Consider the following 23,898-nt stretch of genomic DNA (forward strand, 5'->3'; position numbering starts at 1 on the left):
CTCCTTCTGGTGCTGTGCCAAATCAGGGTTACTTAGATATGAATGAGAAGTTATTTAAGGGGAATTATGTTCTGACCTGGGGAAGAGGGTGCTAGAAAAATAAAGGAGTATTTCAAAAAGGGAATTCCTTAGAGGCTCATTGAACTTCAGAGAATCCTCTTTGGGGATTATTTGAAACTGTTCCGGTGTCTGAAAGATTTTTTTTTCTTTAGAAGTTCATCTTTCAGAAGAATTGGCCGTCACTTATAATCATAATAATAACAATAATAACTGACATTTATGTGACTCTTAAAAGTTGTAAAGTGTTTCCTGTATTATCTCATTTCGTCATTTTATTCTGCCAATGTTTATATGTATACATTTGTCTCCTCTGTTAGAGAGTAAGAGCCTTGAGAATGGGGGTTATTTCATTTTTCTTGAATCATACAGGGCCTACCTGGAGGTTGCAAGCACAGGGGATTAGTGCCTGGAACACCAGTGCTTAATGATTGCTGAGTGATTGACTAATTGATTGTCATTGTCAACCCAATCTCAAGTATCACCATTTTAGGAAGGTCAAGTGACTTTTGGAAAGTCACATAGCTAGTGTCAAAGGTGATATTCAAATCTAGCTCATCCTTAAGCCAAGCAAAACATTCTGTCTTTTGTGCTGCATCCTCTCTGGATAGATGAGGGGTTCCTATATTTTTGTGTGTATTGGACTCTTTGACAGTGATGTTGAAACATATAAACAACTTCTTAGAATTACATATATATATATGTATATGTATATAATTTATACAGGAAGGAAATACTAAATTTGGCTACTAAAAATAAAGATGTGATCCTTGTCCTTTTCCTTTCCCCCAATCTAAGCTCATGAACCACTTTCATTCTACCTGCATACCTGGTCTGTGGAACCCAGTTTAAGAATCCCCACTGATATGATATAGATTAGGGTGAATTAGTCAATATATTTGACAGAATGGGTTTCCTTATCCATTAGTCTCCAATAAGTATTTATTAAATGCTTGCTGTATACTGGGCACTGTATAGTAAATGCTGGAGATAAAAAGAACAAAGTGAAGCAGTCTTTGCCCTCAAGGAACTTAGCTTCAAATGAAAGAGACAACACCTGGCAGGAAGATGGTACAGTAGATTGAGCAGTGGGCTTAAAAGTAGGAAGATCTGAATTCAGATCTTTCCTCAAAAATTTACTAGATGTCATTTAACTTTTCAATATGGGGAATAATGCTAATATTAGCACTTACCATCAAGGATTGCTTTGAGAATCAAATGAGATAATTCTAATGAGCTTAACACAGTCCTTGGCACCTAGCAAGGGGTTCATAAATGTTTGCTATTAGTTTCAGAAGGGAGTGGTGGGGATTAGGAAAGCTAATTATTGAAGGAAATGTTTAAGCCAGTCTATTTCTTCTTCAATCCATCAGTCTGTCAGTGAACATTTAATAAGCACCTACTGTGTGCTAGGTACAGTGCTCCTCTGTGGTTTAAATGCTTCATCAGATGTGTCTGAAATGTTATCACTTCTTCCAGAGTAAAAGAAGCCACATTAGACTCGCTCATATTTTGTGGTTGTTCAATCGTGTCCCTTTCCTCCTGATCCCATTTAAGGTTTTCTTGGCAAAGCCACTGGAGTGGTTTTCCATTTCCTTCTCTAGCTCATTTTACAGATGAGGAAACTGAGGCAGATAGGGTAAAGTAACTTGGTCAAGGTCACATAGCTAAGTGTCTGGGACTGGATTTGAACTCTAGTCTTCCTGACTCTAGGCCTGGCACTCTATCCACTATGTGCTACCCAGGGCACAGTAGGAAATGGTTAGGAAAGATATTTCTTGCTGACCTTTCTTCTAGTCAGAGCTGGACAATTTGCCAAACCATTTATTTAGTATCACATATGCCTTCTTCCTCCTCCTTTTCTTCCTTCCTCCTCCTTCTCCTCCTCCCCTTTAGGCAGGAATGGGAAGTTGGGGAGGAGAGAGCAAAGAGGAAACAGATTTTAATCTTGAAAAGAGAGTGCAGAGTTGACTGTTTTCAAAATAGGACCATTTAGCCTCCTCCAATATGTTGTAAATTACTACTCCCGATTCTTTTGGGGGCATTCCACAGCTGCAGCTACAAATAAATATGGAAGCTCCCATTCCTTTATCCTAGAAACACATCTTTCATTCTCCACTTTCAGGGGGAGGAGAGAACGTGTAGGGGAAGGAGAGGTAAGGAAATACAGCTCTTGGGGAATACTGGAAGACACCCAGTAATGGCTTCTTTATAGATGTTTCCTTCGGAGAGATTAAGAAACAATTGTCCCTGCTCACAGAGCCAAAGTCTGGCAGAATTGGTGTTAAATGGAGCAGTGCTTGTGTTTACTCTGAAAATAGATTCAGATCAATTGCTGTAGCGAAAGAAAAACATTTCAGGAAAGGATGGGAGTGTTTGCCCAGTCTGGTGTTTATCTTACTATACTCAGAGAGATTGGCTGCTGCGTATTGCTTTATTTAGTTTAATTGAGCACCTCTTATTTAGTTTAATTAAGCACCTCTTAAGCTTTCTCTGGGCTGGATTCTAGAAATGGAAGGACAAAAATCAGAAGGTCAGTTTGTAATAATGGAGTTGTTCAGTTGTGTTCATGCTTCATGACTCTGTTTGGATGTTCCTGGCAAAGATGCTGGAGCGGTTTGCCCTTGCCTTTTTCAGCTCATTTTACAGATAAGGAAACTGAGGCAGGCAGGATTAAGTAAGTGATGGAGGCTGAACTTGAACCCCTAAAGGCTTCCTGACTCCCAGTGCTGTGAGCTCCACCTAACTGCCCTTGAGACAACAACAGCAACAAGGATTTTATCTATGGCTAAGTTAATATGGTTTATCTCTGTGGATCCTCTTTCCTACCCAGCGTGGTACTATTATTCCCATTATACAGATAAAGAGCCTCAGTAGGCTGAGAGGTTAATGGTTTGCCCAGGGTTACACAAGAGCCTGAGTCCTAACTCCCAAGTCCAAACTCCTTCCAACTGTCCAGTTATATTTGTGTGTGTATTTGTATAGGCTCAGATGTATGATATATACTTATTTTAAAAATAAGTGGGGATAAATGAGAAAATCATCCAGAGGAAAATAGGAATATTTGAAGAGGAAACAAGTGTTTTTAGGTATTGCAATCAGGGAAGCCTGTGTCAAGAAGGTGGTCCTGAGGGGAACCTGTGAGGCAGATCAGGATCCCTTCCCTAAGGGAGGAAGGGAATCATTTAGTGTACAAGGTATCAGGGGGAGTAATAATGTGAAATAAATCTGAAAAAAGTAATTGGAGTTTTAAAAAAAAAAAAAGTATAGCAGAGAACAAACGAATGACCTACAAGGAAGTAAAGAAAAGAGGGACACTCATGAATATAATTTCTTCTGCTATTCTATATTTTTTCTTGAACTGATAATTTATTGTTATATATTTTGAATCCTCCTGGCTGGGCATGCGACAATGTTTTGTTTTGTTTTATTTTCCTTTTTTTTTTTTTTTTTTTTTGTTATTTTGGATTTTTAAAAAAATAAAATAAATGAAAATAAAAAAATAATTGGAGTCAGACAATGGAGGACTTTAAAAGCCACATTTAGGAATTTGTATTTTAATCTAGAGGCCATATGGAGCCATAGGGAATTTGTGAGCAGGAGAGTGACCTGATAACAGTAATAACTGACCTTTATATAAGGATTTGAGTTTTCAAAGCACTTTACTCACTTTCTCTCATGTGATCCTCATATCAGAACTGGGAGGAAAGCAATACAATAATTATTTCCATTAGATGAAGAAACCAAGGAAACATTAGCTCAACTGAAGTTGTTACTTGGTTGTCCCAGAACTGGAAAGTGCTTGTGGAAGAATTTGAATCCAAATCTCTCTATCCCAGTCCAGCTTATCGCTCGGTAAGCACATATTAAGCTCTCACTGTGTGCACATATTAAGCGCTCACTGTGTGCCAGGTGCTGTGCTAAGTACTGGGGATACAAAGATGATTCCTACTCTCTTAAGAGCTTACAGTTTAAGGGAAGGGACATCATCATTCATTCATTTATTCAATTAACACTTATTAAGAGCCTACTTAAAGTAGGAACCTGAGGGAGGAACTTGCCTGCCCTGCCACAGCTCCTGTGCACTAAGAAGGTGATTTTGGCCCTTGTGTAAAGGATTGATTGGAGGAGGAAACTGGAAAGGCTGGAGATGAGAGGCTAATTCGGAGGCTGCTGTTTGAAATTAGGCAAGATTAGGTGGCGTCTGTGGGAGTGTAAAGCAGGGGCCAGACCAGAGATAGGATTGCGTGTGTATGTGAGTACGAGTGTGAATGAGTATAAGTGTGAGTGTATACATAAGTGTTAGTGTGAGAGACAAAATTAGTCAAAGTAATGACTTCTATGGAGAAAGGGTTTGAAAGGACTAGGGGATGGGGATATAATGAGATTTCCTCAAGGTAGGTTTGATTAAACCTATTGTTCAAAACAAGGTCAGCAGGGAGGCTTTTGGAATATTTTGGAATATGTATGTTAAAAAATTGAGTTAGACACTAGGAATGGTTCCCATTTATGGTAATGAGCTACCGAAGGAAATTGGGAAATTTCCTTCCCTGAGGACCTATAAGAAGTGAATGGCTGTGGTCCATCACTTTTGTAATTGAGACCATTATACCAAGTGACCTTTGGAATTCCCATCAGTTCTGTGACTCAGCCATCCAGGAGAGACATAAAAGAATATTTTTTTTTACAAATACACACACACACATGCATGTGGGTGGGTGGGGGGAGGGAGACAGAGACAAGGAGAGACAGAGAGAGATAGAGAGCAGAGAGTCAGGGAAAGTTATTGAGAGACAGAGACAGAGACAGCCAAAAACAGAAAGAGAGACGGAGAGGAACACAGACACAGAGAGAAAGAGACAGACATGGAGAAAAAAGAGAGAGAAAGAAACAGAGACAGATAAAGTGACAGAGTTAGAGGGAGACAGAGAAATTGTGTGGGCAAAGATGCCATAAGGGAGTGAGAGAATGAAAAAAAAAAAAAGGTTTATTTCCAGATGGGGAGGGATACTTAAAATCCTAGTACAAGAGTCAAAAAATAGTATTAAATATCTTTTACTTCCTGTATATGTGAACATAGAAATATAATATCATTGCAGCCTTGCAAATAGTTTTCAAAATTCATCAAGTCTGCCAAAATGCTATTGAATCCATAAAATTTGTCTTGGCCCTCTCTGCTTTGACCAGTGCTACCTCCCCTTCCCCCAACGTTTCTGGACTTTTTGTTGTCTTCTTTGTGTTTTTGTGTTGTTCTTTTATGGATAATGGATCCCTTTATGGATTATGTTTCTCTGTTTATATCTTCCTCTTCCCCCCCACATATGTGTGTGCATATTATTATATATAGTAATAAGATATTATTTTGTGCCTCTATTGAATTGCTGAGCCATATAATTGATGGAAATTGCAAAGATCATTTTGTGGTTTTGTGGTGTTCTTTTATGAATAAACCATTATTGATCCATGAAGGAAATGGAATTATTTTGAAAATTGTTTGTAGATTAGCCAGTCAATTAATCAGCATTATTAAGCGCTGAATATTGAAAGTTTTTAAAAGTGACATTTCCTTTTTCCTTTCTTCTTTTCTTCTTTCTCAATTTCACTCTCCCTCTCTCTTTCTTTTCTCCTATCATATCTATCGATATTAACAATCCATCCATTTGTTTTAAAACTCAGAGAACAATGGTTGATACCAATACAATATCTGGCCTTTGCCCTAGGAATGGAGGAAAGAAGGAGGAAGATAGGCTCTGATGTCATGGCCCTCCTTATTTCCTTATATCTCTTTTATGTGTAGTTCTCTGAAAGAAAATTAGCTCTTTGGGGTCAAAGGTTGTTTGATTTTTTTTCTGTATCCAGGAGGTACTTTATGCTGATTTATTGGTGACTAGAGAAAAGTTCTCATTTAGTCATTTTTTTCTAAAATGAAAGTCAGCAGAATCATTCACAGAAAGAGTGTTGGTGTATAAAAATAGAATACATTTGTATGGGAGGCACAAAGAGCTCCCTCCTTTTTTATCTTTCCCTCTCCCAAAAGGCACCTTGGAGATCGCTCAGTCCAGCTGAAGGCCAGGGACTTTTCCAGCATCACCCATTTCCCTGTAAAGTTAAGCCTGTCCTATTATTTCAGTGTTTCCCCCCTCTGTATCCATTTTCTTCACTGGGAATAAATAACTCCACCCAACGCACCCCAAAGTTCCATGCAGATGTGAAACTGAATCATTTAATTCAAAGTTCAGAATGCTGCTGTCCCACAGGGGAACCCCTTGTATTTCGGTCCTTTATGGTAGCCTGGAGTAGCCTTTGCTTTGATTTCCCTTTTTTGTGTCTCAGTTATTTTGTTTTCTTCCCCTGAGCTGAAGCCCAACCAGTAAGCATTTTTTACATTCTTGCCATATTCTAGGCACTGTGCCAAGGACAATAATGAATCCGCTCCTGCCCTCGAGGAGCTTACAGTCTGTGGGGGGAAACAGCGTGGACACATGAGAGCAGATGAAATATATCTACAGTGAATAAAGGTGTTCCAAAAATATTAGTTCAGATAAAAAGTTTGACTGCCTTAAAGCTAATTTCAGGTTACCCTATTAGTGTTTCATACCAATAGAACAGGGGTGGAGAACCTTTTTTCTGCCAAGGGCCATTTGGATATTTATAGACATCATTCGTCGGCCATACAAAATTATCAACTTAAAAATTAGCCTGCTGCATTTGGTCAAGTATTTAATTAAATCACCCTCTACCTAATGTGATGGCTGGAACTGCAATTGCTTTGGCAGGGCTAGTCCAAATGATTTTGCTGGTTTTCTACGGCCTGCGAGCCAGATGTTCCCTGTCCCTGCAATAGAACATAAGCTCCATTAGCACAAAAATTGATTATTTTATGTTTTTATCTTTGCATCCCTCGTGCCAAGAACATTGTAGTTGCTTCTTAAGTTTGTTGAATTGAATTTATTGACCTTAACCTCACCGGGTCTCAGATGCTTTTTTTTGGTTCACAAATTTGTACACCTTGAATGGCGATGGCTCAGACAAATAAGACTTGGGGAAGATCTTGATATAAAAAGATGAAGGGCACCCACTGCATAGACTTTGGTCTTGCCACTTGGCTCCAATGGCTCTGGAGGAGAAAGTGAGATAGATGGCTTTCACTCTCAAGTCAAGAGATTACCCTTATGGTGCTATTCTTTGAGAATGAAGGATGAACAAGTCAACTTGTATAAACTATTTCTTCTCTTCCCACTTCACAGTAATCTTCATGCTAATCTCCATAATTGAAGACTGTGTTTTCAGTATCTTTAATATCAAATTTCCTGCCTCCTATCACCCCCTTGCCTTTATTAATTTATTTCTTTTAACTTTTAAAGTTATCTATCTTCTTTCTGGTTCCATTGATCAGCCGAAGTTTATGGGCATTCACTGAGTAATTTTTTTTATTATAGCTTTTTATTTACAAAACATGATACATGGGTAATTTTTCAACATTGACCCTTGCAAAATCTTCTGTTCCAAATTTTCCTCTCCTTTCCCCTCCCCCTTCCCCTAGCTGGCAGGTATTCCAATACATGTTCAAATATAAGTTAAATCCAGTGTATGCATACATATCTATACGGTTATCTTGCTGCACAAGAAAAAATAAGATCTAGAAAGAAAAAAAGTCTGAGAAAGAAAACAAAAATGCAAGCAAACAACAGAAAGAGTGAAAATACTAGGTTGTGGTCTACACTACTGAGTAAGAATTTATCTTAAGTATCTACCATACAGTGGTAGGGTGGTTAGGAGACTAGGTACTATATTCCTTAAGAATCCATTGAAGGAACTATTGTTGTTCAGTCATGTCTAGCTTTTTGTGATCCCATTTAGGATTTTCTTGGCAGGGATAATGGAGTGGCTTGCCATTTTCTTCTCCAGCTCATTATATAGCTAGGGAAACTGAAGGAGTTAACAGTAAAATGACTTGTTCAGGAACACACAGCTAGGGCTGAGGATGGATTTAAAAAATTTATTTAAAAAAATTTTTTAATAATAGTGTTTTATTTTCAAAATACATACAAAGAGAGTTTTCAACATTCACCCTTGTAAAACCTTGTGTTCCAGATTTTTCTACTTCCCTTCCTATGATTCCCTCTCCTAGACAGCAAGTAATGCAATATAGCTTAAACATGTGTAATTCTTCTAAACATATTTCCACATTTATCAAAAATGAAGAAAAAAAAAGCAAGTAAACAACAGCAACAAAAAAGGTGAAAATACTATGTTGTGATCCATATTCAGTCCCCACAAAACTTCTCTCTGGATACAGATGGCTCTCTCCATCACAAGTCTAGTGAAATTGGCCTTAATCACCTTATTATTGAAAAGAGCCACATCCACCGTAGTTGGTCGTCACACAATCTTGTTGCTGTGTACAATGTTCTCTTGGTTCTACTCATTTCACTTAGCATTGAGTTCAAGTCTTCTTGACTGCAATTTTGACCTTGTATCTCCTATCACCATCTGGGGACATTTATTAAGAGCTTTTCATGTTCAAAGCACTGGGCTGGGGGCTGTTGCTGGGAGAATTCTAAAGCTCTGTCCTCTGCCTTTCACAAATAGTGGTTCAACAGATACTTTCAACAAATGCAAATATATTTACTACATAACAGAGGTTACAAAGAAAAAAACGTCAGAGCCTGCCCTCATGGGGCTTCCATTCTGCATGGTTTATAACTCAAATTGGATGCTCTGCTTTGGTAGAAGGAGTACTTTGTTTATGAATTACTTTGCAGCAGATTGCGTTGTCCCCTTCCCACTCCCCACACGAGACGTTTGGACCCAGTGAACCTCCCTTCCCTTAGCGGTGCCTCTTGGAATTCTATAAAAGAGACCCAGAGAAAGGGAACCGCTCCCCATGGACGCCTGCAGCCACGCTGAGCTCTGCCATCCCTCACAGGCTGGGATGGTTTCCAGGGCAGCTTCCTTTTAAACAAACTCCAGGCGATGCTCTGTTTGTTTGGTAATTCTGCTTTTTCGTAAATACCCAGTGTTTGCATTTGTAGAGTTTGCTCTGACACTCGCTCCCTTTGCTGCACATCAGATTTCAGATGTAAATATTTCCAGGTTTGTTTGTTTCCTTGTGGGCCCAGGGCTGTCGTTAGAGCTGGAAGTGGGTCGGTCCAGCGGGAGAGCTTCTGGGTCCATCTCCTGCTGAAGGGATGAAGCCATGTCCAGGACTGGTTCCCTAGGCAGGAATTGCCCTCAGAGCTCCTTGGGCTGTCACTTGGGACATTGGATCACTTTGTGGGGGGAACTTTTCCCCTTGGCTTGCTTTCATGGGGAGACTTGATAAGAATAGAGGAATTAAAAGGAAGAAACAGCAGAATATGCAATGAAAACCGGGCTAAGTCAGAGGCTGTTCCTTGAATGAGTTCACTTTGAACCAGTTTTTTTCATCTATAAAATGGGTTGGTGGGATTAAGTGACTTTGGAAGACCCCTTCTAGTTCTGAACTCTATTGTTTAGGGTCATTTCATCCTCTGTCATTTAATTGAGCAAACTGAACCCCTAAGAGGCTGTGACCTGGCCAACAGCACACAATAACTGGTTATTTAGTCAATTATCTTACATTTATTAAGTGTCTTCTGTATACCAGGCACAATGCTAAGTGAGGGGGATACCCAGAAAGGCAAAAAAAAAAAAAACCCTAAACAAAACAACTTACTCTCACAGGACTCAATCCAATGAGAAAGGCAGCTTGCAAACTATACAATAAGAAATATACTGGATAAATCAGAAGAGGAAGGCAGGAAGGTTTAGGAGGACAGAGAGAAGAAGGCTTCTTGCACATGCTCTGAGATCTCTTCCAGCCCTCTTCATAGTTTTGTGGGTCCTTTTCCCTTTTTTATGAGACACAGTTTGATAGCTATATAAGCATATGAACCCCTCATTTTCTTTTCTTTTTTTGCTGAGGCAGTTGGGGTTAAGTGACTTGCCCAGAGTGACACAGCTAGGAAATATTAAGTGTCTGAGGCCCAATTTGAACTCAGGTCCTCCTGATTTCAGGGCCAGCACTCTATCCAATGCACCATCTAACTGCCCTGAACCCCTCATTTTCTTAACTGCAGGTATAACATTCTGTCCATTCTGCCACAGTCCCTCCTAAGACTTTAACTTATTATTCAGTTGTTCTCAGCCATGTTGATTGCTTGTGACCCCATTTGGGATTTTCTAGCAAAGACACTTGAATAGTTTGCCCTTTCCTTTTCTAGCTCATTTGTTAGATGAGGAAACTGAGGCAAAAAGGGTTAAATAACTTCCCTGGGATCACACAAAGGCCGGCTTTAAACACAGCTCCCCTGGTTCCAGACCTTACACTCTATCCTCTGAATCACCTATTTGCCCCAAACTTCAACTCCCCAAATCATAGTGAATAACTGAAGGTACAAGAGAGAAATCTTAAGCTTGTTCATGGACTTTTCCCTCTAGTTTTCGCAGACATCCATAGTGTGGTCAAGAAGCCACAGCCTATAAGAATTGTCAGCATAAACTGCAATGGCAAGGAAATTAGCCAATTATTTGAAGTGTCTTGAAAGTATTTTTTTGGAGGGGGGTTGAGTGTGAAGGTCAACACAGGTCAAATAGAATCGATCCAACTTAGACTTAAGGACAGCATGTTTAAGAGGAAATTTCCAATCTCCAACCACAACTGGATGACTAAATTATTGTTTGCTAAAGAGCCAGCTTTGGAGTTTTGAGAAACAGTGGAAAGGCACATTAACAAGGTCGTAATGTGGGGTGAGGCTTGGCCAGTTGCGGCCGCCCGGCCCAGGGCCCCCATGCGGTGTTAAAAGGACTCCCCGTTTAGAGAAGAACATCATCTTTCTATCAGAAAGATATGGAGATGGTTGACCTTTGCCCTTCTGCAATGAAAGGCTCCATTGCAACACAAAGCAAGACTGTTTTATGTTCTCTGCTGTCTAAGAGTTGACAGTTGAGTTGAAAAAAGCATCTTGTATCATTTCCCCATTCCCGCCCCCTCTTCCTGGCTGGAGTGCAAGATGGCCTTGGCCCCTATTGCCCTGCACCAAAATGTTTCTACCAAAAGGGCATTTTGCCTGTATGGATACAGTCCTTTCATAGTGTTGTCGTAGTAACCATCCTGATGCATTTTTTTTCATTGTATGGTTGGCTGTGTCATATATCCCTTAAGGCATCATTCACAGATGAGAATGTACGTTTTTGATTTTAGGATTTTTTTTTTTTTTGGCAACAGTATAGACAAAAAGAGTATGTGCAAATCCGTATCCCAGATGGCTGGCTTGCCGGTTCTACTCCACTGTACATATGCTACTTGGCCCATGCAGGGTCCAAAGGTCTCACTTTTCTAACTTGACGTTTTCCTGTTGTCTTGGCTTGACTGGGGTTATAGAATTATAAAGTTAGATGGGGATCTCAGAGGTCAGAGACAGGGGAATGTTTTCCTGCCAAACAGAAAAATAGGCTGGAATTTGAACTCGGTTCCCCTGATCTCATAGTAAACTCTTTCCCTTCCATAATGTTGGTCTTGATATATTTTTTCTTCTATATTTCTCATAAAAATCCCTAATTCTGATTTTTTTCCCCTATGTGATTCATAAAGAAATGTGTATTTAAAAAGTTAATATATGTGTATAATCAAAAAAACAATAAAATTTATTGCTCACAAATTTTATTTATTACTCATAAATATCCTTAATCCATTCCTTACATAGAGGGGACAACTAGATAGCTTAGTGGAGACAACTTGGTCTAGAGTAAGCAAGACCCGATTTCAAATTCAGCCTCAAACACTTAATCGTTGTGTGATTCTAAGCAATTCTTTGTCTTAATCCACTGGAGAAGGAAATGGCTAGCCATAGCAATGTCTTTGCCAAGGAAAAAACCTCATGGACAGCGTGGTCATGAAGAGTTGGACATGACTGAACAACAACAAATAGCTCCATTGGTATTTATTAGATTCCTTTTGGTCAGTTAGACAGATTAATTGACTTAATGGGGGCCACATGGTAATTATGGTGGGGAAGGAGAGGAATTCAAAATTAGGTCTTGTCTGATTCCAAGTCCAGTGTTAATTACTTCTGTTATAATTTCAATAATTTAGCACTTAGATATTACTTGTTTTTGACTTGAGAGGCAACATAGTAGAGAAGCTGGAATGGAGACTAAGAAGACCAGGATTCAAGGCCCAACTTATACATTTAACTCAGGGCAAGTCACTTAACTGGTCAATGTTCCTATACTACATCCAATACTACAATCTCTGTAGTATTGAAGTTTTTGACTTTTTTTGTATCATCGATCCTATTGGTGTTTTGGTGAAACCTTTCGTCACCTCTTCAGAATGTTTTTTAGTTTCCTAAAATAAAATATGTAGCATTACAAAGGAAACCTAATGTCCTTTATCCTTTCTAATCCTCCCCTTTAGTCATTTCCATTTATCCTAACCTCCATTTTTCCATTTGTCCAAATTATCTCTATCTTTTCATCATTGCCTTCAACCAGTTTTCTCCTACTGGCTCCTCCTGTGTGATGTTTTTGTCTCTAGTTAAATCTCATGCTCTTTAGTTTTGCCCAGTTCTGTGTCCACCTCCATCCAATTTCCCTGACTCTCTTTGAGATTGTTTGTTCCCCTGATGCTGAGTGAAATGAGCAGGACCAGGAGATCATTATATACTTCAACAACAATACTATATGATGACCAGTTCTGATGGATCAGGCCATCCTCAGCAACGAGATCAACCAAATCATTTCTAATGGAGCAGTAATGAACTGAACTAGCTATGCCCAGAAAAAGAACTCTGGGAGATGACTAAAAACCATTACATTGAATTCCCAATCCCTATATTTATGCACACCTGCATTTTTGATTTCCTTCACAAGCTAATTGTACAATATTTCAGAGTCTGATTCTTTTTGTACAGCAAAATAACGTTTTGGTCAGGTATACTTATTGTGTATCTAATTTATATTTTAATATATTTAACATCTACTGGTCATCCTGCCATCTAGGGGAGGGGGTGGGGGGTGGGGGTAAGAGGTGAAAAATTGGAACAAGAGGTTTGGCAATTGTTAATGCTGTAAAATTACCCATGTATATATCATGTAAATAAAAGGCTATTAAATTAAAAAAAAAAAGAGAGAGAGATTGTTTGTTTCTTTCTTCTTTGGGTGGCAGATGTGGGATTTGATCATCTGCCATCGTAGTTCTCCCCAGGTAAGTGAAGACAGACATACATCAGTCTCATTTGGTGCCATTGTTATTTGTCCTATATTACATTTTTTATTATTTTATTTTTTTCTGGTTACATGTATATATTAATTTTAAATACATATTTCTTTATGAATCATGTTGGAAGAGAAAAATCAGAACAAAAAGGAAAAATCATGAGGAAAAAAACAGAAAAAAGAAGTGAATGTTGCATGTGTTGATTTACATTTAATCTCTATAGCTTTTTCTCTGGATGTGGATGGCATTTTCCATTCAGCGTCTATTGGGATTGCCTTGGATCACTGAACTGCAGAAAAGAACCAGGTCTTTTATAGTTGATCATCACACAGTCTTGCTGTTAGACATTCATCAGTCTCATTTGGTGCCATTGTTATTTGTCCTGCATTATATTTTTTGTTGTTGTATTTTTCTGTATTTGTATTTTATATGTATTTATGTATACATAAAATACATATATGTTTTATACATATATATTAACTTTTTAAATACTCATTTCTTTATGAATCACTTTGGAAGACAAAAATAAGAACAAAAGGTAAAAATCATGAGGAAAAAAAACAGAAAAAAGAAGTGAATATAGCATGTGTTGATTTATATACAATCTCCATAGTTTTTTCTCTGGATGCGGATGGCATTTTCCATTCAAAGTCTATTAGGATTTGTTGTCATATGGAAGCCACCCGCCAGTGGCTGCTGGAGGTCTAACTCAGACCTGTAGAATGGTGAGAGGAGGAGGATAATGATATACCTCCAGCAGCCACTGGCAGGTGGCTCCTGTATTACAACAAGGCTTGCTTTGGATCACTGAACCGCCGAGAAGAACCAAGTCTTTTACAGCTGATCATCACACATTTCTTGCTGTTACCGTACAATGGATTCCTGGTTCTGCTTGTTTCACTCAGCATCAGTTCGTGGAAATCTTTCCAGGCTTTCTAAAATCACTTTGTTCGTCATTGTTCATCAGAAAATAACATTCTGTTACTTTCAGATACCACAGTTATTCAGCTATTCCCCAATTAATGGGCATCCATTCAGTTTCCAGTTCTTTGCCACCACAGAAAGAGCCGCTACATTGTTGCCCGTGTGGCTCTTCTTCCTCCTTTGGGATAAAGTTTGTTCTGCATTCTCAGAGCGTCCGTGACATTGGGAGGGTGATGTCTCCGGCGGAGGCCGGCTGACCTTATCCCAACTCTGATCCCGTGGCTGTGCCCTGGACTGTGAACTGCTCTCATTATGCTAGCAGTACTCTGCCCCCTCTCCAGTTAGGACCAGTCACCTCCTGCTAGCCAGCCCACTTGATTTCAAAGAGCGCCTTTTACCTGGTCCGTGCTGAATGCTGACTCTCCTGCCTTTCCCATCTCGGTTCTCGACTGAGGAGCTCTTGAAGGTATTCCTGCCTGGGGAGTAATTTGTTCTCTGTTTAATGTGGCTTTCCCCCTTGTTTACTCTGGACTCGGATCTCCCCCGCTTGTTTTCTAAGTCAGCTCCAAAGTTGCTGGTCATTGCATTTGGCAGCCTTGGTGAGCCCTTACCCACCAGAGCTCGACAGGAAGTCTGTGTCGGCCAGAGGAGTCTGTTTATTTAGAGCATGGTGTCCAGGAGAGGCGACTCGTTTATGAGCACGCAGTCTTTAAGCCGCAGGAGTAATCGGGGTCTGTCTCCGGAGGACCTGTGTCAACTTGCTTTTTCCTTTTTGTGCTGCTGCTGGACCTCGGGTGGACTCTCGGTTAATAGAAAGAGGGATGCAATTTTTTTTATTGAGCCTTTTGATTGAAATAATGAGCCATGCTTGTAATCGAACCCTTTTATATTTATAGTTAGGGACAGGTCAATCTTTTCCCCCAAAGGTTTTCTTTTTTTAATATCCTTTCAAGGATGTGCGATTTGGTTGATGTGGGTGGCACTCCACGGATGCAGATTGCAACCCCCCTTCCATTACGTTGACTTTTGAGAGCTGCTGTGACTGAAAAACAAAACAAAACATAAAACTAAAAAAAAAACAAAAACAAAAACAAACCAAAAAACCCCCAAACTACCAAAATCTTCCCACCTATAGGTAATATGGTGGTAAGGTTCTTGGAACTATGATGGTTCTTGGATAATAGACCCATAGCTCTAAAAGGACTGCATTTAAACCCTATTGGGGGGAAGGGTGGGGGAGAGTCTGTGAATATCTACTGAGGATTTTTACCTTCGGTATTTTTAGTTTTCTGGGGAAAATTGATCATAGGAAGGAAAGAAATAAGCAATATTAAGCACTTATGATGTCCCAGGCACTATGATAAGAACTGTACAAATATTGTTTCATTTGATCCTTACAACACTCTTAGAAGGTAGAGATGCTGTTATTATCACCCCCATTTTACATGTAAGAAAACTGAGGCAGACAGGTTAAGTGACTTATACAAGGTCATGCAGTTAGGACATATCTTAATCTGGATTTGAACTCAGATCTTCCTCATTCTGAGCCAAGTGCTCACGTCACTACGACAACACTATTGTCAGGCAGTTAGAGGATGTACATGGATTGATGCTTCTAGCCGTCACTAGGCAGAAACATTCAAAGAAAGCCATGTTTCTGGAAGGAGAAAGCCCAGAGTTCAAATCCAATTTCAGTCACTTATTTAGTAAATTACTTAATTTCTGTCTGCTACAATTTCCCCAACTGTAAAGTAGGGGTGATAATGGCATTTATCTTCCAGGATTATAAGGAACAAATGAGACAATATTTATTATTTAATTTAGTTTCATGCAGTAAGTACTTAATAAATGCATCCTTCCTTCCTTCCCTTCTTCCTTCCTTCCTTCCTTCCCTCCTTCTTTCCTTCCTTCCTTCCTCTTCCTTCCTTCCTTCCTTCCTTCCCTTCTTTCTTCCTTCCCTCCTTCCTTCCTTCCTTCCTTCCTTCCTTCCTTCCTTCCTTCCTTCCTTCCTTCCTTCCTTCCTTCCTTCCTTCCTTCCTTCCTTCCCTCCTTCCTCCCTCCCTCCCTCCTTCTAGCCTTCTGATAAAAAACACTAGGAGACTTTCCTTTGATAACAACCTGGATAGCAGTAAGGGAAAAGTCCTGGGAATCAGAGAGGGTCTGAGAAGTGTGCACGGATGATATGGCAGAAAACCTTTCCTTTAGTTCGATAGTCTGAGGGGCATTCTTGGTTCTTGTCCAGTTGCCAGGATGAAAATCAGGTTTGGTGATCTTCCAAACCCAGAGCGGCCAGAGTTTAATTTCCAGTGCATGGGCACAGCTGGGGCCGTTTATTTTCATCTGACCGCCCCCAGAGGACCCCTTTGGACCACCGCCCCTCCCTCATGTGTTGTCCACACACAGCCCCCGAGCATTCACGTGATGCAGGAGATTAGGAGATCGTACCTCTTGGTGATGGTGTAATTCTGTTCCTGCCAAAGTTAGTATCCCTCAGGGAGCCTTAATCCCAGCCTTTTTGTGAGTCTGCTTCATATACAAACGGCTCTTTACTTGTGTTTCCGGCCATCATAATGTGTGTAAGATCCTTTCCTTCTCCCCCATTTCGGATACATTTGGAGAGCCCTTTTTAATACCTTGTTAAGTTAAGGATCTCCCTGCAAATGACACCGTGGACCATCCCACCTTTTTTGTGGAATACATCTCTGGGGTTCCTTTTTGGTTTCGAGTGTTTGGTGTTACATTTGGATGCAGTTCAGATCCCCTCAAACAATAAAATCTTGCAGGGCTCTTGCTAACACACTTTTCCTTCATTAAATTCTCCTTCCCTTGATTTCCCAAAAGAAACCCCAAACGCTTCCAGATAGGACTCAGATTTGTTGGAGGACATGGTGAGATGTGGGCTCTTGGCTGGCCTGGAGACTTCAGAATGAGGTCTGGGCAGTTTATAAAGGCAACAGCCTCTCTTTGTCTTGCGGCCATTACTATGCCTACATCCAATATGTTTCCTGTTATTTCTTTTTAATAATTTGGACGTAAAGCATTCATAAAGATTTATCCTACATGTTGGCTCAAGAAATTTGTTCTTTTCCCACTGCCAGCAAAAATATGAATTGGATTTTACACATAATCCATCCCCTCTCCCCCAGACTCCTGTAAGATATAGAACAGGAAGTATTGAAATTCAATAGCACAGTCGTCTCCGCTTCGAGAATATGGTCAGCTCCATGCTCATTGGTTTTTCATTCTACTTTGTGGGTTTGTTATTATTGTTTTTGTTTAAGACCTCCCTTTGGTTTACAAGAAAGGCACTCTAGTGCCACAGGACTTATTGAGTGTGTGAGGCTGGATTTGAACTTGGGTCTTCCTGACTTCAGGGCCAGTTCTCTATCCACTGATTTTAAATTGGTTTTTTTTTTTTATTTAATAGCCTTTTATTTACAGGATATATACATGGGTAACTTTACAGCATTAACAATTGCCAAACCTCTTGTTCAATTTTCCACTCTTACCCCCACCCCTCCCTAGATGGCAGGATGACAAATATATTAAAATATAAATTAGATACACAATAAATACCTGACAAACTTATTTTTTTGTAGAAAAGAATCAGACTCTGAAATATTGTACAATTAGCTTGTGAAGGAAATCAAAAATGCGGTGTGCATAAATATAGGGATTGAATTCAATGTAATGGTTTTAGTCATCTCCCAGGTTCTTTTCTGGGCATAGCTAGTTCAGTTCATTACTGCTCCATTAGAAATGATTTGGTTGATCCGTTGCTGAGGATGGCCTGATCCATCAGAACTGGTCATCATATAGTATTGTTGTTAGTATATAATGATCTCCTGGTCCTGCTCATTTCACTCAGCATCAGTTCATGTAAGTCTCTCCAGGCCTTTCTGAAATTATCCTGTTGGTCATTTCTTACAGAACAGTAATATTCCATAATTTTCATATACCACAATTTTTCAACCATTCTCCAACTGATGGACATCCATTCAGTTTCCAGATTTTAGCCACTACAAAAAGGGCTGCCACAAACATTCGTGCACATACAGGTCAAATTGGGTTGGTTTTTAATCCCTCCCCTGGACACTTGGTAGTTGTGGGCTCTGTCCTTGCTCTTCTCCTCTTCTTATCTTGTTTTGTGATCCCATCACCTCTCTCAGTCATCTCTAAGCAGACGGTCTCCATGGCCAAACCTAAGCGCTTGCTTGATAGAGTGCCCCATAGACATTATAGACTCAATATCTCCAAAATCATTCTCTTTTCTCTTTGCTTTCCCTACCATCCATGGTACTCTGCCATCTTCCCATTCACAAAGCCGTGGTACCATCTTAGGATTCTTCACTCACTTAACATCCCCACTTTGCTGACAAATCTTATCATTTCTACGTTCACACCTTTCCTTTCTGTCCTATTCTCCCTACTGACCCACCCATAACCCTAATTCAGGCTCTTATTATCTCAAACTAAAATTGCCTTCTCTCTCTACTCTAGTTCATCATCCAGTCAGCTTGCCAAAGTGATTCCCCCGCCCCAAGCATAACTCTAACCATATTACCTTCTTACTCAATGAATTTCATTGGCTCCCTATGGCCTTTATCTCCCATCTCTGTGATTTTTCCACTAGCTATGCCTTCTGCTTGGAGGACCCTGCCTGATCCCCTTCTACTCAGAGGCTAAACTTAAGTTTATCTTCTGGAAGACATCCTTCCTCATCCCATCAGCAGTGATAACTTTCACTCTCAGATTATCTTCCATTTTCCTGAATGCTTTATATAATTTATTGATACTATATAGTTATTATTATTATATATTTATTATTTAGTTATTTTAGTTATTATTATAAATTATTTATATATCTCCCCCATTATTTTTGGTATTTCACTTAGAAAACACTCTTCTTAAGTGCTGTACTAAGTCCTATTATATGTGCTCTGGGGCAGCCAGGTGTCAGAGTACTGGGCCTGGAGTCAGGAAAATCTGAATTTAAACCAGGTTTCAGACACTTATTAGCTATGTGAACCTGGCTAAGTTACTTAACCCTGTTTGCCTCAGTTTACTCATCTGTAGAATGAGTTGGAGAAGGAAATAGCAAACTGTTCCATTATCTTCGTCAAGCAAATCTCAAATGAAGTCACCAAAATTGAACACAACTGAATTGACTGAACAATAAAAAATATCTACTCTATAATTTGACTGCTGTTGTTTCAGGTTTAAAGATGGAAGAGGTTGCAAAGGTTGGCTGAGATGAAACTTTTTTTGCGTGGTCTATGCTATTCATTCTTTATCTCTAGAGCTAGTTTTAAAGAGCTAGTAAATAGACTTAGATGGAAAATTTCCCTTTCATTTTCTCAGTGCTACCTGTCTTTCATGAAATTGTTGTTTATATTTGAAATCCAAAGTTAATATCCCTAAATTTTATGGTTCAAAAAATTTAAGACAGGATTCCAAAATAATAATAATGATAAAAAAAGACAGAACTCTAAAATTAAAATAATGCAAAAAAGTGATAAAAAAAAAACCCAAAAAACTTCTGGTTCAGTGCTAAGGGTAAAACCATAGTAACATTTACTAAGAGTTGGAAGAGCTTCTGGAATTATTAAACTAGAAGATATCCTGAAAAAATCTTTTTTTGTGGCCATTTGGGAGTATGTTTCTAACAACTGAAAAGCTGAGTTAAGATGCATCTGATGTCTTCTCATGTGATTTTTAAAGAGATGGATTATGTAGGATCCAACTGGCCTCAAAATTCTTTAAAAAAGGAAAATACGGCAGGATTTCATCCTCTGATCCCAAATGAGAATTTTTAGGCGCAGTAAAACTTTCACAACAGCTTCTCGATTTCATCTAAGTAAACTAGATGACAAAAGCTCTCAGTTTAACAGAGTTATATGGATGGACAATTCATTTGTCTCTTTATATTCTCCTCTAGGGCTTTGCAATAGCTGCGATTGCCTCTTGAGCTTGAGTTTCTCAAGTTCTCCCCAGTATGAACAGTTTTCAAGGGAAGGATTAGATTTTGGTCACTTGAGAACCCTCAGTTCAAGTCAGAGACTAATCCCAAGAAAAGCCACCCATAGCAGCAGCCCATGAAGACTACCTACATGTCAGTTACTACCATGTCAGTTACTACCATGTCAATTACTACCATGTCAGTTACTACCATGTCAATTACTACCATGTCAGTTACAGAGGTTTCTCAAACTTTTTCCCATTCATGACCCCTTTTCACCAGAGAAATTTTTACATGGCACCAGACACATAATTATGTAAAATAAATATACAAATCAAAAATTCACTGATAGGAAACGCAATTTCTTGCCCCCTTCCTTCAGTAACAAGACCCCATATGGGGCCGCGAACTGCAATTTGGAAGGTCCTTGGAAACCATAGTTTTCTAACTCTGTTTTGTTTCTGGATGAATACAGTATGGACTATATATGTGAAATAATAATTTCTTAAAAGACTGTACAATGGAAAAATCACAGATTTAGAGGAGACAGGGATTGTCTGAGAGACTATGTAGAGCAACTTGAGCAAATTGAAACCCAGGGAAATTTTTTTTTTTTAACTTTAGAGCTTTTATTCTTTTGAACTGTACTTTATTTCTCCCTTCAGTTGGAAGAGACCTAAAAGATCAACTAGTCCAACCTCACCTTCTGCCAGAATCTCTTCTATAAAATTTTCTAAGATTTGGAGGTCTAAAGGACCTCGGTTATTTATTGCCTGTGTGTGAGTAAGTCAGTCATACAACCTCTTTGGCTTATCTGTGGGTAGGTTGGACTAGGTGATCTCCAGAGTTCTCTATAGGTAGTTCCTAGATCAGGTATTATTGGTGCACATGCAGATGAGTGTGTATGTGCCCCTTTTAGCAGACCTTTTCTCAAAGAATGTCTTTCTATACATAAACTAAAATGCATAGGATTACAAAGGAAACCAATTCCATTGAAATACTGTTATCAAAAGATTTTTAAAAAGTTCAGGAAGTTCAATTTAAGGATTTCCTACTCTAAATCTATGCTCTCTAACATCTGAGTAAATCCCTCCATCAGTGGAGAGAAAGCTCTCCATCCCATGGTGGCCTTTTCTACTCTGATTGTTGGGAAATTTCCCCTTAAATTGAGCCAAAACGTGCCTCTCCACCACTGACAAAAGAGTAGGATGAACCAGTCATTCAGGCAGGAATTCTTAACATGGGTTCCAGAAATATTAAAAAATGTTCAGAGAGCCCTGGAGAGACTTGAACTGGTGCTAAGAGAAATGAGCAGAACCAGATCATTGCACACGGCAACAGCAAGGTTATATGATGATCAATTCCAATGGACATGGCTCTCTTCAACAGTGAGATGATGGAGGCCAGTTCCAATGGCCTTGTGATGAAGAAAGCCATCTGCAATGAGCACTGTGGGGACTGAGTGTGTATCAGAACATAGTATTTTCATTCTTTTTGTTGTTATTTGCTTTGCTTTTTTTTCTATATTTTCTCATTTTTTTCCTTTTTGATTTGATTTTTCTTGTACAACATGTTTGTGGAAATATGTATAGAAGAATTGCACATATTTAACAGATATTAAGTTACTTGCCATCCAGGGGAGAGGGTGGGAGGAAAGGAGGGAAAATTTTGGAACAAAAGATTTTGCAAGGGTGAATATTGAAAATTATCCATGCATATGTTTTGAAAATAAAAAGCTTTAATAAAATAATTTTGTATAACTTTCCATACACTCAATTTCCTCCCTGCCATGGGGTCTGCTGCACATGAAAAGTAAAGAATCTCTGGGCCAGAGTTTAATTAACTGATGTCAGGCTTTTGCTGAGATAGGCAGATATTGACTCATTTCATCTGGGCAGGGTCCTGTGGGAAGTTAAAAAGGAAATAACCCTCAGGGAGCTTATATTCCAACATCCAAAAAATATTCACAAAGAGTAATGAAAAGGACATAAAAGTGCCATAAGTACAAGTGACAGAAACAGCCAGACCTGCCTAACCAGCAGCAGCTGTACAAAGAGACCCCCAAGTACTAGGGAATCGGAGAGGCAGAGGGGGCGGCCAAGGGGAGGGGGCTACAGGGTCACTGCCAGAGGAATTGGAGCCAGATGGCACAAGCCTGGAAGGGCTTTGGGAGGAGGTGAGATTTGAGGGGCTGATGTCGGGGGAGTTTTCCTGGAAGGAAGGGGTTGGCTGGATAGGGCAAGGCCAAGAAAGTGCCATGTGCTTCAGCTGGCAGCTGCAGCACTCTTGGGTGATGGGCCCACAACTTCAGAAACCCTGGATTTCTCAGCAGCTGCCCCCCTGCCCCACATCAGGTCCTTGGCAACGAGGACGTTGCTGAGTATGGCTAGGAAAAATGGTCTGGGGGATGGGTCCTCAGAGCTTAGCCAGGCTGGCCTTTAAGGCCATAGACGGAGCCAGCAGCAAAGCCATAAGGGGCAAACCAGGGTCCTCAGCCCCAGATCCTTCACTCTTTCCTCCCAACCACTTCCAGCACTCTGTCTGAAACCTTCCCCTCCTGGCAGGGCCAGACAGGTGGTAAGAGAATGACTTGATGTCTGGATAGCACTCACATTTGCAAAGCGCTTGGCGCCCAATTATTGCAGGTATAGAACACATCTCCTCCTCCCACCATCACCACCATCACCACCACTACTACTAATTATTACCACTACTACCTCTACATTACTAGTTACTAGTTTATGGACACCACCATCACTACCACTATTACTACCTAATTACTATCGCTGCATTACCACTAATTGCTATTTATTACTATTACCACTACTACCACCACTACTATTATTACTTAATTACCATTACTACCATTACCACCACTACTACTAATTACTATTAATTATTATTACCACTACTACCACCACCATTATCACTAGTATTACTTAATTACCATTACGACCATTACCACTACTACTACTACTAATTATTACCACTACTATCTCTACATTACTAGTTACTATGAACTAGTTACTAGTTTATGAACACTACCACCACGACCACTATTACTACCCAATTACTATCGCTGCATTACCACTAATTGTTATTTATTACTATTACCACTACCACCACCACTACTATTATTACTTAATCACCATTACAACCATTAACTATCACTACTGCTAATTACTATTTATTACTATTACTATTTCTACACAACTAGTTATTACAAATACCACCACCATCACCACTATTACTATTACTACCTGATTACTATTGCTACCACCATTACCACAAATTACTATTTGCTACTATTACCACTACTCCACCATCACCACTGTTATTACTTAATTACATTACTACCATTACCATCACCACTACAAATTACTATTTATTACTATTACCACTACTACCACCATCACTATTACTTAATTACCATTACTATCACCATTACCACCATTACTACTAATTACTATTTATTACTATTACCACTACTACCACCATCACTATTATTACTTAATTACCATTTCTACTGCCACCATCATGACCTTTGGATACTTTTTCTGTATTCATCTTAAGGAAATCCCTGCCTGGTCTTAAAACTTCCAGAGGAGGGTCTTTAAAAAATTCTCCCTAATTAGCAGAAACTATTCTGCGCTTACCACAGCGCTTGGCATGTGGTAGAAAATAAATGCTTATTGACTGATAACTCTCATAATTCATA

The 23,898-nt window shown here is 39.4% G+C and overlaps 1 protein-coding gene across 4 annotated transcripts in view; it reads left to right on the forward strand.

Annotated features, from left to right (window-relative positions):
* TGFBR3 (transforming growth factor beta receptor 3) overlaps positions 1-23,898 on the forward strand; it is a 215,004-nt gene that overhangs the window by 85,177 nt on the left and 105,929 nt on the right. The gene's annotated exons all lie outside the window — the stretch shown is intronic.

Source organism: Sarcophilus harrisii, chromosome 4 (assembly GCF_902635505.1).
Source record: "Sarcophilus harrisii chromosome 4, mSarHar1.11, whole genome shotgun sequence".
NCBI lineage: Eukaryota > Metazoa > Chordata > Mammalia > Dasyuromorphia > Dasyuridae > Sarcophilus > Sarcophilus harrisii.